The sequence below is a fragment of the Lotus japonicus genome, chromosome 3, assembly GCF_012489685.1.
Source record: "Lotus japonicus ecotype B-129 chromosome 3, LjGifu_v1.2".
NCBI lineage: Eukaryota > Viridiplantae > Streptophyta > Magnoliopsida > Fabales > Fabaceae > Lotus > Lotus japonicus.
This window is the reverse complement of record NC_080043.1, coordinates 72,652,132-72,666,457: the sequence shown is the minus strand read 5'-3', so window position 1 is coordinate 72,666,457 and position 14,326 is coordinate 72,652,132. Positions and strand designations below refer to the sequence as shown.

At 35.6% G+C, this 14,326-nt stretch overlaps 1 pseudogene; it reads left to right on the top strand.

Annotated features, from left to right (window-relative positions):
* The first annotated feature begins 3,486 nt into the window (after window positions 1-3,486).
* On the top strand, window positions 3,487-5,405 carry LOC130744677 (probable fucosyltransferase 8; annotated as a pseudogene).
* The last annotated feature ends 8,921 nt before the right edge of the window (window positions 5,406-14,326 follow it).

Here is a 14,326-nt window from a genome sequence, read left to right as displayed (position 1 = left end):
AGTTTGACATTCCTCCAGATCTTCCTTCAGCTTTGTGCTGAGCTCTTTCAGCCTTTCATTCTGAGAGACAAGTTGTTCTATCTCACTTTGCTTTTCTTTCACAAGTTTACATGCTTCTTCCCACTTGATGTGTAGCAGCTTGTAAGTCTCAGCCAGTTCCTCATCTGTAATGTCCTCATCACTTGTATCAGACTCATATACAGTTCCAGAGAAAGCATTGACTTTGTTTGCAGATATCTCCTCCTCATCTTCAGTGTCTTCATCTGACCAAGTTACCATCATACCTTTCTTCTGCTTCTTTAGATAAGTGGCGCATTCAGATCTGATGTGACCATATCCTTCACATTCATGACACTGCACTCCTTTATTCTGACCAGATTTTTCGTCTTCTTTGGTCTTCCTCTGTGAATTAGTAAATTTGGGTTTGTTATCGAACTTCATGTCCTGGACATTAGGCCTGGTTCTTTTATCAATCTTTCTCAATGCTCTGTTGAATTTTCTTGCTAGCATGGCCAGAGCCTCAGTCAGATTTTCACCCTCACAATCTTCATCATCACCTTCATCAGTGTTTGACACAAAAGCAATACTCTTATTCTTCTTCTCAGATTTTCCACTCAGTTTCAACTCAAATGTCTGCAAAGAGCCAATAAGTTCATCAACCTTCATGTTCTCAATGTCTTGAGCCTCCTCAATTGCAGTGACTTTCATAGCAAACTTCTGAGGAAGAGATCTCAGGATCTTCCTTACAAGCTTCTCATCTGACATAGGTTCTCCCAAAGCAAATGAAGCATTAGACAAGTCACGGACACGCATGTGGAATTCTGAAATAGTCTCTTCTTCAGTCATCATCAGATTTTCAAATTGAGTAGTCAGCATCTGAAGCCTTGACATCCTCACTCGAGTAGTTCCTTCATGTGCAATTTTCAGAATTTCCCAAGCATCCTTTGCCACAGTACACGTATTGATCAGCCTAAACATATTCTTGTCAACTCCATTAAAAATAGCATTTAGAGCCTTTGAATTTCCAAGTGCAGCTTCATCTTCAACACTGGTCCATTCTTCTTCAGGTTTTTCAACAACAGTAGTAGAGGTGCCTTCAACCTCAGCCTTAGTGGGGTGCTTCCAACCCTTGACAATAGCTTTCCAAGTCTTGTTGTCAATCGATTTGAGAAAGGCTGTCATGCGAACCTTCCAGTAGTCATAGTTAGTACCATCCAGAATGGGTGGCCTATTGACTGATCCTCCCTCCTTGTTATCCATGAGAACTTGAATAAACTCCCTGGAGCTCACCCAACCAGAACAGGGTGCCTGCTCTGATGCCAATTGTAATTCAGGTTCCCTCTGATACGATTGTCCTACACGATGCTGGGACAAGGGGTTCGACAATCGCTTAACAATAAACAAAACTTAACAACAAAACAATAACACTCAGAAGTTGTTAACCCAGTTCAGTGAAAACTTTCACCTACATCTGGAGGGTTTGCACCCAAAGAAAGGAAATCCACTATCTCAAGATTCAGGAATTACAGACACTCATGAACACCTCAGTTCATAGTTCACTTCCTAATCTACCCAGTGTATTTCTACTTAGAATCTCAACCTAAGTATGAGAGCCCCTCTCACTTTCTCTCAATCACTGCCACAGTGATTGGTAAACACAATGAACAATCAGAGTTTGAATGTAATCAAACAACACAGAACCCTTCTTTGCTTTATAGAATCAGTGAGCAAAGAGGATTCACAAATAACAAAGAACGAAGCACACTAACAAATCCTAAAACACACGATCTCTCTCTATCAGCTTCGGTAGACTTCACGTTTTAGGTCTTCATCCTTTTATAGACTTCAGCAGCGGTAGCATGGGCTTTAGGGTTAGCACGGGCTGAAGAAACAGATTCCAATAACAGCAATTTGAAAACGCAATCTTGATAGATTTGGTTTCTTACTGCACAAGTAAAGATAGAAATCAATCTTTTAACAAAGATTGTTTCAACAAATAACAACCCAACAACTAAAACCCTTCTGAGATAGTTACTTGCTCCTCAAGTAACTCAAAACATATCTTCAACAAATCTTCAGAAGGCCCATAACAGAAACACAAGCTGAGGACTGATGTCCTAGCCTCACGAGGTCAGATGCCACGACATCTGCTTCGACAATCAGTTGTTTTGACAAAATGCAAGGCAACATGTTCCAACACATATTAATTGGTGGGGGCGAATTGAACCTAAAGGTTAGTGCTTACGCACGCTTTGAATCTTCAAGTGCTTCCGTCATCAAGATCTTCATCAATCCAAGAGTTGCAGCATATCTCCAACAGATTATTTCCTAACAATACTTGTGGGAAAATAAAAACTTGCAAACTGGGGTATGCATTTCCCAAAATTTGAGGATGTTGTTTGTAGTTTTTCAGCCTAATCAACTTAATCACTTGTGTATGTATGATTTTGCTAGGTAAACTTAGTTAATAGTTTGAATTTTTAAATGCTTGCGTCGTATAGTTAACCATTTATGTTTTATTTCTTTAAAATAAGACATTATGTTCAATCATTATAGTGCAGCATCATGGTGTGAATAGTGGAGAATATGGTGATGTAGTGAGAATCCATGATAAAGAATGTATCTGCGAAAGGAACTTTGACGCTCAAGTCAGCAATGAATTAAAGAGAGAATTATCTAATTTTAGAAGAGCAATTATGAGCAATGCTTAATTTACAATGTTATCAAACTTGTATATCTAGAGGCTTGGAGTGAACAGTGATGAGAATGTTTACCCTTTGCCATTTTGTTGTTTAGCGACCATTTGAGGTATAAACCTTGCCTAGGTGAACTTGACCATTGATTCTATCAACTTAGCATTATGTTAGACTAGTTGGTTAGAAAGTGAGAGTTATATGTGTTTGGCCGTCACTTGGTCGTGTAGTCATTTTGGCCGACTAGAATGATAATGAGTTATGTGGTCATTTGGACCGACTAAAACAAGAGTCATCCAGCTTGACATGTAATGTATATGCAACGTCAAGATAACAAAAATAATGCAAAATATAATGTATCATGCTCAAATAAAAAGAAGTAGTAAAATGCACTGTGAGATAAGCAATTTTAATATTGACAATCATAATTTTCACCTTGTATTGTTGAGATACATTGCTCGAACCTTTGTATTTGTTTGTCCTATAAATTTTGAAATTTATGCTGTGATGATTAAAAAGTAATCATGTACGACAATTATGATATGATATTTAAGACTAATAAATACGACGTGTAATAAAACTGTGACCAAAACATATGCACCTTTTTCCGTGTTTTGAGATATGTCTACATCATGCTTGGGGTTGGGTATAATTGAAACAGTGACAATTAAGACTACGTAAATTAAGAAATCAGGTAGTCGTATCTTTTCTTACCACAATGAAATCTAAAAGCTCAATTTAGAAATAGGTGGTGATAATGGTTTGATTACCACTGCCAAGCCGTTTGTAAATCATGGAAATCCTCCAAGCCACACTGGAGAAGGTGGAACATAGTTTCAAGAGATTGATGACACCCATTGTTGTATTTTTCATAGCGTTTCCTGTTGTCATAGTCACTCTAATCATGTACCAAAACTCAAGTTTTGCACTTTTTGAGGTGGTATCGAAAGTCCATGATGCAAAAACTCATAACGTTACAAATGAATTGGGAAATAGAGGGCTAAACAATACAACCAACAACGATTTCCCGTTAGGGGGAAGAGGAAGTGTTCATAATATATCAGATCAGAACATAGGAGATGGAATTGGAAGCCATAATAATACCGTGTCCATTGGAGGTATGTAATGTAACAGATTTCAAACACCTGTTTTTACATATGAATTTTCCGATTATTTTTGTTTTGGAATTTGTCAATGTTTCTCTCTCTGTCAATCTATCTACCACAAATCATCAGGCTCCAAAAATGACACACTTGTTACAAGTTCAAAAAAAATGATTCAACAGCGCGTATTGGAATCTCTGATGACAAAGAAAAATTGCTTCATGGATTGCTAGCTTCTGGATTTGATGAAGCATCATGCTTAAGCAGGGTACAATCCCAGTTTTACCGCAAAGCTTCTCCTCACATACCATCTCCATATTTGGTATCTAAATTAAGAAACTATGAAGAAATTCATATTAGGTGTGGACCTAATTCTAGAGCTTACAACATAAGCATGATTGAGATTGAAGGTTCTAAGAACAATATTGGTAGTGCTAGTACAATGTGTAAGTACCTTGTGTGGGCACCTGCCAATGGTTTAGGAAACCAAATGATTAGCATGGTTGCAACGTTTCTTTATGCTATCCTAACAGATAGAGTGTTGCTTGTCAAATTTGGGAAAGATAAGCATGGTTTGTTTTGTGAGCCATTTCTCAATTCAACTTGGATATTGCCTGAAGAGTCTCCATTTTGGAATGTGGGGAAATTACAAACATATCAAAGCATGATAGACAAGGACATGGCTAACAACACTTCAATTGAGAATTTACCATCAGTTTTGTTTCTTAATCTAAAACACACCCGCGATGATCCTGAGAAGTTTTTTCACTGTGATCATAGTCAAGATCTTCTCCGGAAGGTTCCTTTGTTGATTTTGAGGTCAGATCAGTATTTTGTCCCTTCTCTATTCATGACCCCATTTTTCAATTTGAAGATTAACAAAATGTTCCCAGAAAAGGACACAATTTTCCACCATTTAGGGCGCTACCTTTTCCACCCTTCAAATCAGGCATGGAGACTAATCAGCAGTTTCTATCAGGAACACTTGGAGAAGGCAGATGAAAAAATAGGCCTCCAGATAAGAGTATTTAATCCTGTTTCCACTCCACAACAAGCAATTATGGATCTAGTTTTAAGTTGTACAAAACAGCATAAGCTACTACCAGAAGTAATGCAAAAATCAGTTTCTTCTACAATCAAAAACCAGACTACAAAGGTTGTTCTGGTGGCATCTTTATATCCAGAATATGGTGAGAATTTAAGGGCTATATATCTGAGAAAACCAACAGTAACAGGGGAAATTGTAGAGGTTTATCAGGCTAGTCACGAAGAGCATCAAAAGATTAATGATAACATGCATAATATGAAGGCTTGGGTAGACATGTATCTACTAAGTTTATCTGATGTGTTGGTCACTACCTCTCTATCAACTTTTGGATATGTTGCTCAGGGTTTGGGAAATTTGAGGCCTTGGCTTCTTTACAGGCTAGTCAATAATGAGACCCATTCTCCACCATGTGAACGGGACTTCTCAATGGAGCCTTGTTATCATATTCCTCCCAAGCATTACTGCAATGGAAAGCCCATAGAAGATTTTTCTTCTTTCCTTAAGTTGAGGAAGTGCAAGGATTACTATTTTGGTGTCAAGTTAGTCAATGGTTCTATTTAGTTGTAGTTTTTCCATCTCTATATGATTTTCTTTTTAATTTGATAGGTAATATTGATTCATTCATATCACGCTCTATCTTATATTTCGTCGTCTTTGATTTTTTCTTTTCCATATCTCTATTCTTCCTCTATCAAATATCTCTCATTTCTCTCCCTTCTTTTCATATTTGATATCTCTCACTTAGCGTGAGTGTGATGGGAGCGTAAAGAAATATATATATATATATATATATATATATATATATATATATATATTATATATATATATATGTGTGTGTATGTGTGTGTTCCATACTAGGGTTTATGAGTCAATAAGTAATCTCAAGGTAAACCCTCACAGAGCACTAAATAAAGAAATATCATGTAAGAAAATTATTATTTCATTAAGTGAGTAAAAAGATCCTTAGTACAATGGAGGACCCCCTCCCCCCTTTTATAGTGGGTGGATCTCCTTCTAGAAGGCTCAAGGGAATTGGGTCTTACAATATAAAAGAGTACGCTATGCCCCAATCCAGCTTCCGGGAAAGCACACCAGACGCTTGACTTGGAAATTGGGCCTTACAACCAAGGCCCAATTCCTAATATAAAAGAGTATGCTAGGCTCCAATCCAGCTTCCGGGAAAGCACACCAGGCGCTTGACTTGCTCGTCTAACCATGTGTGGCGGGTCCCGGGGCTTGTGAAGGACCTGCCTAGCCCACAAGCTAAAGATGCAGATGGTTGGGCCAAGCTGTAACTCTGGGCGGGTCCTATCATGGGCAGGTCCCGCCCAGTCCACAAGCCCACGAGCGAAGCATGTGGGAAAAGTGTGTCTTAATAGTCGCAAGTCTCAATGAACAGATGCCGCCCTTGGATGACTAGTTATGGAGATAACCCTTCGATTGACGATCACGACCAATACCACAGGATGTCTTCCCACAACTAGTCTTACAGGCTACATTGCTCTAATATCGACTTAGGCAATGAAGCTCGCCCTCTATAAAGCATATAAGTCACTATAAAGCATATAGGTCGCCAACATGGCGTCATAAACATACAACCCGCCGCAAGGGGCAACTAATAAAAGTAAGTTCCAACAATGGCATAATAAACATACAACCCGCCAAAAGGGGCGACTAATAATCATAAGCGCCACTGAACCGTTCACGCCTGAGGAGGTCGTCCGCCGGATGGTGAAATCGAGTCTAGGAAGTATCTGACCAGCCCACAAGACACTGCGTCTAAAGCATGAAGACAAAGTGTCTTTACTGCCTCGAATCCCCATGATTGCATGTTGTGCCTTAAGACTCGCCATGAAGCTCTCCCATCAAGTCATGATCGCCTCAAGTCATGCTCGTTTCAAGTCATACTCGCCTTTCAAGCTAATTGCCACAAGCTTTATCTTAGCCCCACTTTGTATGACCTGTTACCTGTCTTTCACATGTGTCAACTTGAAAATAATAATTAGTTTTTCCAATAAATATAATCAACATGATTTATCGCCTCATTATGGCGAATCAAACATTTTGAACGCCCTTGGCGTTGCTTTTTCTTTCTCCTCCATCGTAAATGAACAAGAAAACTTGTATTAGAAAAATTAAATACCATAAAGTTACTTTTTATTTGGTACATACCATACAATTACTTAAACAATCAAATGTAAATAATTATATTCGTTAGCCTCATTCTTTTGAACTAAGCAACAATTATTTAAGTGCTTAACCACATTGCAATCATTCCAGGCTACATTGCTCTAATCTCGACTTGGACAATGAACTTCGCCCTCTATAAAGCATATAAGTCACTATAAAGCATATAGGTCGCCAACATGGCGTAATAAACATACAACCCGCCGCAAGGGGCAACTAATAAAAGTAAGTACGAACAATGGCATAATAAACATACAACTCGCCAAAATGGGCAACTAATAATCATAAGCGCCACCGAACCGTCCACGCTTGAGGAGATCGTCCGCCAGATGGTGAAATCATGTCTGGGAAGTATCTGGCCAGCCCAATCTTTAATATTCATGATCAGATCTAACGTTCATTATTTATTCTTATTTTCTCATATAAGAACATCTTTCTCATATGATACATCATCTATATATATATATATATTCTTTGGTTAGAGATTTAAAAGAAAATGACTTGTACACACCCCTCCACCTTCATTTAATAGAGAAAGATAGGAAAAGAAGAGGGAGAATTAAGAGATATGTTGTGCGATGTGATAGATAAAGACATGAAGAGATAGGAAGAAAAATCAAGTGGATATAAAATGGAAGAGAAAGTGAAATATGAACATATCATTGTTGAGATTTAAAAGATCGATGGTTACTTTACATCATTACACTATGTTTACACTTATAAAAAATGTAGCAATACAATTGAAACACTAATGTTTCATTCACACCTCATAACTCATCTTTAAGTGAAAAAAGTTAGAAGGAGTAGATAGATAAAAATAAAAGAAAAAAGAAAGAGACAAAAAGTATGAGTTGTGATAAGATCGGAGGAGAGAGATAGAAATAAAAATGAGCGAAATTGAAGGGATAAAAAATGAAGCGTGAATAAATCAAAGTTCCAAAGCAAATAAGCATGAATTGTGAAATAGGTGTAAACAGTTAACCTAATAGAAAATTATATATCACTCTTTTTTTTATTTGAAAGGATTACTATTCTTTAGTGTGGTAATGAATCATAAAAGGAGTGAATTACAAATTTAAAAAAAAAATTGATAAGAGAAATCATGATAATTGACAAATCAAAGTAAAATATATGGAACTCCGCAATTTTGAGTGGATATCAAAGAAATTGTCTTTTTTATCTCAATAAATTTGTGTGGAAAATTTATTTACGCCAATAGAGTCATTAGACCCAGCTCCTATGTGAACCCACTCGAATGATCCATTCATCTACCCATAGTTTTAAAACTCAACTCAAATCAGTCGATCGGATTGAAACTTGATGGTGTGATCGATCTGAGTGAGTAGTTGGATCAAAATTACAACTGAACTGATTGAACCGATATGACTCGGCCGAGTTGATCATAAAGCTGGTGACTCGGCCAGTCTCCGATTGAACCGGTGGGTCACCCTCCTAAATTCATTTCAGTGTGAGTTTTTTATTTTATAAAAAAAACCTCCAAGCAGGAATTGAACCTGTATCCTGGAAGGAGATTAATAATAGCTTTACCACTAGGCCTAATTTGCTCATGTAAATTTTTATATAGTAACTAAATAGAGAAAAAGTTTGATGCAACGACGGTGTAAAGTTTTTTTACACCGTCAATTAATCAAATTTTAAGGATGTGTCATGTCAATTAATGAAATTAAATAAAAACAGAGATTTTCTCAAATCCTTGAAATTTGATTGGTTGATGGTGTAAAAAAACTTTACACCGTCGGTGCATCAAAATTAAACTCAACTAAATATAACAAGAGTTTATTGGATATGCACTATCAATGTAAAATAGTTTTATATTGACAACCAATCACAACATTCCATGAGTTGGAATAATAACTTTTACCTAAAATTTTAATTAAAACAAGAATATATTTGCTGATGTAGCGGAATTCAATTGAGTGACTGTGTAAATAAAATTTACACTGACAATGCACACACACATTAAATTCATATAATAAATAAACAATAAAAGTGAAATTGTAAGTTTTTAAGTGAATACAACAAATAAAAAATTTAGGGTAATGTATAAAACACTACTACTAATGTTTTTTAAATTTGAAATATCAAATTATAAATTAATTCTTGCTAGTATTTTTATTTTTTTTAATATGAACGAGTCAAACAATCCGTCTAATAACTCACTAATCCCACTTGTAGTCATGCATGGATCCACTTAGGGAAGAGTAGGGCATCTCCCCCACATGATTTTGAAAAAAGTGCTAAATATTATGTTACTTAGTGTTATTTACCCCACAACTAGATGTAATTATTTATATTATGAAAAAAGTGTTATTTATATTTTTATATAATTATTTATATTGCCATTTAAGTCATTAACTTAGAGTTACTATGTGTGAAAAAGAAATAACTATGCCTGTAATTATTTAATTTAGTTATGGATAAATATTTAATGGCTTGAAACAACCGATTGCATATTTTGATAAATGATGAAAAACCACGGTAATACCAAAATTATAGACATTCTTTACCGATAGACACATTAATAACCGTGGCTATAGATGTGCTATACTTACGGATTGTTGTTACTATAACTAAGTCGTTTAGTAACGAAACATAAACTATGGGTAAAGACACTATTTAGTATTTATTAACAACTATCTTATTTTGTCACTATATGTTTTAGTGACGAGTTTAAAATTTGTGGGTATATATCACGTATACCTACGGATACAGATTGTGTCAGTATATTATTTAGTGATAGAAATGGATAGTGTAGGTATAGACATTATTTAGCAACAAAATGTATTTTACCGTGGCTATAGGTACCATTTTCCTACGAATTTTTCTTGGTGAATTCAGAAGCGCAATGGAATCTCTCTCACGAATCAAACTCTTTAGTCTTTACTCTCTCTTGCGAATCAAATCCCTAACGATCGCACTTGTACGATTTCCTCTCCAAAATTGGTAACCATGGTCTTCTCTCTAATTTTCTGTAGCTGGTAAGTGGTAACCATATTTACTTGGTTTTCTAACGTTTTCTCTATGAAGTTAGGTGAATTGATGGGTGACAAATTGGGTGAAAAATTGGGTGAAAAATTCTACGATTAATTTCTTGATTTATCAATAGCTTAATTACTTGATTTACCAATTTAATCTTTTGTTTCTTGTTTATACAACTTGAGCTTTAGTTGCAGATTGTGGGTGATAATACTTAAGGTTAAATCCCGTAACTGGTTTAAGAAGCCACTGATATAAATGATATTTGTTTTAATACTAGCTTGATAAAATTTGATGTGCAACTTCTGCACTATCTTCTATGAAAGGACAGGTTGGACTCCTTTTCTGCTTATATTGATTGAACTTTGTTATTATCAATTCTCGTTGATTGACATGTTAATTTGGTAGGGTCTAAATGGGTGGAACATTTGTGTGTTTTGAGACGGGGATGCCACTGCAATCACATTAAGAGGATTTAAGGTGCCTATGAGATCTAGTATTGAATTTGATTCATGCTTTGACAATGAGAAAGGTATTCAATCTCTCTCTCATATGACATTATTCTTTTAAAATCTCTGCTAAGTTGCTGGAAAATCAGAGAGCGATACTAGCAAATGACTTTCTCTATTCATTGGTATTATAGAATTTAAGTTTGATACATCACTTGAAATCTAGAGGATGTGCGAAGCACTTATAAACCATTGCAATTTATTTGACTTTCCATATGGTTTCAGTCTTTAAGAGTTCCTTCTGTTGATAAATTTCTTTGCTAATGAAGGCTGAAGACATTAGTTAAGCTTTCTGCATCCCATCCATTGGGATGTCCTATGAGAATCTGGGTAAGTTCTTTTGTTTCCTCCCTACCCAGCATGTTATAAACATTTTAAATTGTGGTATCTTACCAACTGTTTCTTCTTATTTGTTCTCTAAACTAGCGTTAGTGCAAAGGCTTAAAGGAAGGCTGCTAGGGAGAATAAAATTTCCTGAGCTCAATGGCTTTGGTATTCCTGTTATAGTTACTGTTTCTAAATGAGGCATTCACTTCTTTTAGGTAGCAAGTAAACACATAAATCACTTCTCTTCTTTGATTCATAGCTTAAGGGAATCATTTTAATCATATTCTAAGTAATTTTTTTATGGCTATGGATGTATAATGTTTAGAATGAGGATGCCAAATTAGAGTTATAGGTTTAGTGGCTTCTGGTTCATTATATTGTCTATATTGTATTCACAATTATTGGGCTACATTATTTTGATGTTGTGTAGCTTTTATGAAAATCTTTGCAATAACATTTACTGATAGTTTGATTTGATTGTATCAGGATGTTGTATAGCTTTTATGAAAATCTTTGCAATAACATTTACTGATAGTTTAATTTGATTGTATAATTAAGTTAATTGTTTATTTTAGTTCAAGTCTTTCTACTATAGCCCAGTTCATGGAGGATAAGCATAAGATGATGCTTCTAGCGAATTTCAAGAAGATCAAGAATCTCTACTATAGCTGAAGAATCGAACTATGAGGAGAAAACTCGTGAAGATAAAGACTTCGCACCAGCTATCTAAAACCCACAATAATAGAAACAAAGGATGGCACCAGTCACGAGGGCCGATTCATAAAAGAAGCAACCTAATGGTACGAAGATTAGGAAGATGTGTCATGCAGATATGTATTTAAATTTTACTTTAGTAGGATTTGATATTGAACTTTTAGATGTTTAGTATAAATGTTCTTACTTATGAATTAGATTTTGATAGTTATTATTCATATTTTATTTTTAAGATTGAATGAGTTTTTGTTTTATTAATTTTGTCTTCATCGTTAATGTGTTGTAGATTCAGATGGATTAATAATCTAAATAGTATATGCTTGAGTTTTGTTAGACTTATTACCGTCACTAAAGGCTATAGAGATAAGAATTTTTCCGTGGGTATAGTGAAGTTATTGTTTGCCATTAATACCTATAGTGATAGAAGGTTAACCGTAACGGAAAGATATACCAACGGAAGCTGAACTGTAACTGAAAGATATACCAACGGTAGCTTAACCGTAGCTAAAAGATATACCAACAGAAGGTCAACCGTAACTGAAAGATATACCAACGGAATTACATCCGTAGGTATAGCGAATCAAAGTCTACGAAATGAATTGACCGTCGGTAAAGGTTTTCTGGGGTTATACCCACGGTTTTTAACCCTTTACCGACAGTTTTCAACTGTTGGTATATAGCAATTTTCTTGTAGTATATTAAAAAATATTACAATAACATATTATGCTTTTAGTCGGATATATATATTCACATGTGCATATTGCCCCCACAATAAAATATTTATGCATTCATCACTGCCTGCACTGACTCATTGACTCAGTACATCATCCAAGTTGATTACTATATAAGCTGAATTTTAAAATACTATATCTACCCAAATCGCATACGAACAGTCCAAAGATACAATCGTTTGATGATGGTTCAAAATATGGTGTATTCGATTTTGGTTAGATAATGTATTTTGGGCCAAATTTGACGGATATCCACCCAACTTCACATCACCAAATTAACCATTCCGGTTATTTCACCATATTGTCAATGAAGTAAATTATATGAGAACAACACATTTTTTTATTATAAATTCTCGTTAGATTAAAAATAATGTTATGTTCACACCTTTAAAATGAGGTGGAGAGAGGCAGAGGATGAGAGAGATATGAAGAAAAGAAAAAATAAGAGAGAGAAAATATGAGATGTGATAAATGATAAGAAGAGAGAGATAGAAATAAAAATAGGTGGAAATAAAGTGTTTAAAACATGAGGAGGTGTGTATATATCATTGTTAGATTAATGAATGTTTCCGGCCAGTGGTTAAGACCATGGCCTTCATATTAATTCAGGGTGCCCACTAGGGTGGGCAAGTTTGGAATTGGTCCATGGATGGACCTAATTGATTACTGTTTTTAAAAACAGTTTTCTTTTTTTAAAAATTAAAAAACAATAAAATTTGTTTGGCAATAGATGCTTTTTAAGATTGTTTTTAAAAACAGTTCCTATTTCTGTTTTTAAAATAGATTTTAGAGAACAACAAAAAGTTGTTTCTGTTTTCTGTTCTTACTTTTGATAAAAAAGCACGGAGAACTCTTATTTTCATTAATGGCAAAATTGCAATTTTCACAAACTCTTGCTTTTAATAAAAAACACGGAGACGCGTTTCAGAGCTTCATCTTCTTTCAAAGCTTCTAGGTCTTGTTTCACAAGCAGTTTCTTCTTGTTCTTCAGGGACACCCTCAGTATTGCTTTGTGGATCACCACCCAGCTAATTCATCCCCTTCCACCCTCTCCTTGCCAGAGCTGCTGCCATTTTCACTCCTGATCCTCTGAAACACCACTAGTTGTTCCCAACCTGAATTCTTCAATTGGAATTTGGAATTGGAATCAGAATCGAAATTGGAATCCCTCCCTCTGAAGGATTGTGAAATTGAAGGAGTGAAGAAGGGACTGGTGGTAGTGATTTTGCTTTCGAGCTCGTAGCTATGGTGGCATTGAACAATGGGTCAGGAGGGGTGGAAAACGGTGAAGGAGTTGTCGGCGAGACCTTCAACAGGTGTAGAGGGTGAAGCGTGAGACTTATCTGGCTGCCATGGAGTTTGTTGCATATATCTGGTGCATTGGATCCAAGTTATGGCGTTGTTGTTGGGGCCACTATGAATTGGGTGAAATTGGTGGAAGTGTGAAGGCAAGTCTATGATATCTCACAATCAAAAAAAGAAAGTCTATGATATCTGGATTGGGTCATTAGGTGGGTGGGGACTAATTCGTGCTCTTCCATATTGCAATTTTACAAGGGCTGATATTGGCACTGATATGGAAACAACATGACAGTAGAGTAGTAAACATATTAAATTCAGGGTAAAACTTGGTGGGTGTGAGGGAAAGAAAATCAATCTTCATTCAGAGGAACAAATCATGAGAAACTTGCATCTATTTACCAAGCAAGTTTCTTTATTTTCTCATTTTAAAATCCATTTTCAAAACAGAGTTACCAAACAGATTTTTTATTTGTTTTGTTCTCAAAAATAGTTTTTAAAATGTGATTTATAAAACAGTTTTCAAAAACAAAAAAACAAAAACACAATCAAATAGGCCCTTACACCGTTGATTTATTGTTTTTAAAAGGGGCGTTCAGGATCTCCAACCTTGGACTTTTAGAACAGGTCAAGTAGATGTTTAATATAGTCTTTTTGAAATTTGCTAAGAGATCCCTGTGTTGTAACCCAAACGCAATCCATTCCCTTCTCCCTGTAA